Source organism: Aotus nancymaae, unplaced genomic scaffold (assembly GCF_030222135.1).
Source record: "Aotus nancymaae isolate 86718 unplaced genomic scaffold, 86718_ANA_hifiasm-v0.15.2.pri h1tg000022l_1, whole genome shotgun sequence".
NCBI lineage: Eukaryota > Metazoa > Chordata > Mammalia > Primates > Aotidae > Aotus > Aotus nancymaae.
The window spans coordinates 26606217-26611330 of record NW_026988435.1 but is presented as its reverse complement, the minus strand read 5'-3'; positions in this window follow the sequence as shown (position 1 = coordinate 26611330).

Sequence of the window (5114 nt, the reverse complement as noted above, 5' to 3'; positions counted from 1 at the left end):
CATAGTCTGCCATTTTGTCTCTTAACGCACATGCCCAGTCTCACTCCCTCAGTACCTGAGATTTTATTGGAAATCAATTACCAATTTCAAGTGTTTTTATTTTTTGGGCAGTTGCCTTTCCCTGGCACCTCCATTCAATTAACACTTTAGTGTGACAGTTGTGCACCATCTGGAGATGAACTCTCCCTGGGGTCAGCTGCCAAATTATCATTTTTAGAGAGGCAATGTGATAACGTCTGTACCATCACCTGATGATTGCCTGACTTTCCTGGTGGATTGTGGGGAGAGCCCTCTCCTGCCCTACTCATTCCAGTCTAACTACCTGTAACCCTATTCTTAAGAGATTATCACAATTGTATGTAGGAGACAAAAAGAATCATGCATAATACATGAAACAGGTTCGTATGAATTGTGTAATTGGAGGGATCTCTGAAATTACACCTTTTATAAAGAAGTCAGATAGTGCCATTCAAAACATCAGGTCCAGATTTCTGGTTCTGGCTTAAATAGGGTCATGACTACAATCATATGGGTAAATGGGTAAATGGCTACAACCCAACATCTCCCACTGAATACAAATTCTTGGGGACTGAAAAATAAACAATAGCAAGTGGAATGGAGCTCAAATTTGAAAGTTAAATAACAATGCTTAGCAATGAGTTTCTCATTTGCATCTTCCTGTTTGCCTCCAACATCAAACAAATCACAGAAGTGAGCATGTAAATTCCAGGAGAAAATCCCAATTTCCATTAGAAGAATGGAAAAGAGGCCTGCATGTGCCAGAGAGTGTGAAGGAAAACCCATTTCCTGGTGTCTGTTTGATTTCTCTTTCCTCTCTCCTGATGCTCTCCTGAGACCAGCCCTAGCCATGGAAAGAACTATGGAAACCACAGGAGCAACTGTCCTAGCAAAAGTGGACCTGTGCTCCTGACCAGAGGAACCAAAAGACAGAGACCCTGATGAGCAGAAAACTTTAACATCATTAGTCGATAGGATAACACAAATCATTAATATGATATGAATATACACCTATTGAAACTAATTTAAAAGAAGAAAAGACAATTTCAAGTCCTGGTAAGAATGCGGGTCAACTTGAACTCCTATATAAGATAGCAGCTATGAAAGCCGTTGGCAGCTTCTTATGAAAACTAACATACTAGAAGATAGTATAGAAGAACATCTAGATGACTTTGGTTATAGTGATGGCTTTTAAAATGCCATACCAAAGGAATAATCCATAACAGAAATTGTTAAGCTAAACTGCATTGAAATTGAAAACATCTGCTCTTCAAAACACAGTGTCAAGAGAATGAGAGGACAACCCATAGACTGACTGTCTTTTCAAAAGACACATGTGATAAAGAACTGTTACCCAAAATACGCTAATAGCTTTAAAAATTCAGTAATAGTAAATAAGCAACCTAACTGAAAAATTAACAAAACACTTCGTCAGAAGCCTCATCAAAGATGTACAAATAGAAAACAAGCATGTGAAAAGAGACTCAGCATCATATGCCATTAGATTGATGAAAACAGCAGTGAGGTATCACAAGCATATCAATTCAAATGGCCAAATTCCAAAATGCTGTACAAAGACAAATGCTGGTCATGATGTGGAGCACCTAATTCCCATACAGTTCTAGAGAGAAATTCAAAAATATTAGAAGCAGTTTGAATGGCAGTGAAACTGAACGTCATCTTAAAGGATTTGACAATCTCATTTCTTGGCATTTATCAAAATGAATTGAAAATTTATATCCACACACAATTTGTACATGAATGTTTTAGAGAAACTTCATTGTCAATAGCCAAAACATGCAAGTCACTAAGAGGGTCTTCCGTAGATTAATGGATAAATAAATTGTGGTACACACAGAAGATGGAGCATTATTCTGCATTAAAAATGTGAGCTATTAACCCATGATAAGACATGGAAGAATCTCAAGTGCATATTACTCAGTGAAGGATCCTAACCTAAAAAGTCTACGTGTTACATAATTTCACCTATATGTCATCCTGGAAAAGCAGGGGAAAACTAATCAAGACTGTAAAATACCTATAAAAATGCACCTTTAGTAAGGAAGGTTCTAAAACAAAGAAAGTTAAGGCATGTCTGGCTTTGTCAGTAAAAGTCATAAAAAATGTTATAGAAGGGAATTTATGAAAGTAAGTTTTATAATTTTTGTTTTAAAGTTCTAAGTGAGTTTCAAAATATTAATTATAAAAGAAATTCTGTATGTAAACATACTGGCAAAAGGTTAAAGAAGTATCATCTAGTTTTTCTGTAAACTAGACAGTAAAATGAAGCACAACAGGTCTTTTTAAATTACTAACCTGTTGGCACCTTGATCTAGGACTTTCCAGCCACCAGAACTGTGACAAAGAAGTCTCTGCTGTTTATAAGCTGTCTAGTTTAGGGAATTTTTGTTAAAGCAACCTGAACATATTAAAGCAAAAGAAAGCATGCACTTACTTAATGCCCTACCATCCTCACTTTAGATATTTTCCAAAAAGAAATGAAGACTTAGATTCATACAAATTATTTCTATGTGAATGTTTATAAGACATTTGTTTACAATCCCCAAAGCAGAAAAAATCTCAAATGTATTTCATTACTGAATAATTTTTAAAAAGGGTCCTATTCATACAAATGGAATATTACTCAACAAAAATGAGTCAAAGTCTTGAACATGCAAGAACATGAACGAATCTTAAATGTATAAAGCTATTTCAAAGACTTCGGAAGCTAAATAAAATATGTTTCCATGTACAGGTAGTTTTTCAACAGAGAAAACTACTGGAAGAGACAATAGATCACTGGCTGCCAATGGTTACAAGCAAAGAAAGCATTTAACAACTGAACAAAAGCATAAAGTTTTTTTAGGGAGTGATGGAATTTTCTCTATCTTGATTATAGTTGTAGTTATATGACTTGATGCATGTTTATCACAGTTCATAGAACTGCACACGTGTATAAAGAGTAAGTTTATGACATATAAGTTAAACACACACACAAAGTATATTCAGTGTACCCAGATTTTCTATTTTTCAAGAAAAAGCCTACAATTATCTTTTACCTATTGCTAATTAAAATATGACATATTTTAAACACTCTCTAGTCTAAAAAAAATAGCATATCTATTCTTTAGATACATAGTTCATAGTCCATTAGTTGTAAATTTCTTGTAAGAACACTGTTTACAATTGCTTTTACAACATGATTCCAGTTTAAACATTTAAAACTAAGTCTTGAGAAATAGACAATTTCGTCAAAAATATTGAACTGAGAAATCTATGTGTATCATAGAATGCTGAATTGCATTGCACTTTTAGAAAATGTTCATTATAGAAGCATGATTAGTGGAACTGAATATATATATTAGTAAAAGAATGTGAAAGCAGAAGTGAGGTCATGAAAGGGTTGGTATGTGTCGTAGTCCATTTGTTCTACTAGAGCAAAACACCTGAGACTGAGTGATTTATAAGAAACAATTTCTTTTGGCACAGTTCTGGAAGCTAGGAAGTGCAAGATGAAGGCACGAGCAGGTTCAGTGAAGGCTTGTCTCTCAGAGATGAATTTCTCAAGGTGTTCACCTTTGACAGAAGACCAGAAGAGCAAAAAGGGCCAAATGCTGTGTGAATCCTCTTTATAAAGACCTTATCTCATTTACAAGTGTTCTTCCCTCATTACGTAATTACCTACTAAAAATTGCACTCTTTCTAATGATGCATTGGCAATTAAGTTTCAACATATGAAATTTGGGGAGCATTCACATCACAGTAGTATGCCATGCTAAGTTTTTCCTATTTCAACTTGAAAGTAATGGGGAGGCAGTGAAGCATGTACAATGAAAATGCCATGAAGGGATTTGCCTTTAATAATGATTCATCCACAGTGAGAGGGATGACTATATTAAGGGAGGCTATGTGAGAGATAGGAAGTCTAATTTAAAAATATTCTAAAAGTCTAGTCAAAACAAGATGAATGCCTAAGTTAAGTTGACAGTGTTACATAAATTTTTTAATGTAATTATCTTAATATTTTTAAATGTAATTATGAGAAACTATAAAAACGTATTTAAAACTTTTTAAAGTAGTGCCAAAATGAAAACTACGGAAACGCTTTAACTAAAATGTTAAATGTACTGAGTTATTCATTCAGTCACGAAATTTGGTTTTCATTGTTTCCTGAAATTCTACTAAATATAGAGGTATACTACTGAATTAGGCATATATAAATAAATAGGTATATCCATATACTGGGAGATACATAATTTAGTAATTTAGTGACTCTTGCACTACTTCACACTTTTTTTTGAGTCCTGTACTGCTTCACACTTTCTTTTAAATGTTCACTTTCTAAAAGTTCTTATATGGACATGTATGAACCTGGAAACCATCATTTTCAGAAAACTGACAGAAGAACAGAAAATCAAACACCACATGTTCTCACTTATAGGCAGGTGTTGAACAATGAGAACACAGGGACACAGGGAGGGGAACATCACATACTGGGGCCTGTGGGGGTAACTAGGGGTGGGACAGTGGGGGGTGGGGAGTTGGGGAGGGATAACATGGGGAGAAATGCCAGACATAGGTGATGAGGAGGGAGGCAGCAAACCACATTGCCATGTATGTACCTATGCAACAATCTTGCATGTTCTTCACATGTACCCCAAAACCTAAAACACAATAAAATATATATATTTTTAAAAAATTATATGAAATTGAGTTTAAATCTATGGATTCACCTAGTCTTCATTTTCTCATTACCTTACATCTCTCTTACCATTCTTCATTCCGTCATGACTACATGGACTTTATTTGGTGTATAAGTCTAAACAGAGTTGATAAAGGCTAATGCAGCCATTCACTGAGAAGTATTTTAATTAAGAATAATCTAAAAAGATAATATTGGCCAATTTTAACATTAGGTAGTTTTGTTTCCTATCATATGCATCATCACGTTTTATGGAGTTTACTAGATGGAGAGAATATAAATTCAATTTTCAGCATAAAGATGCCACATTTCCTATGAGCATGACTCTCCCATTACATAGAAATTTTCTAATACCTTTCATAGCACAGATATTCTAAGCCACCTCAAGGGAGAA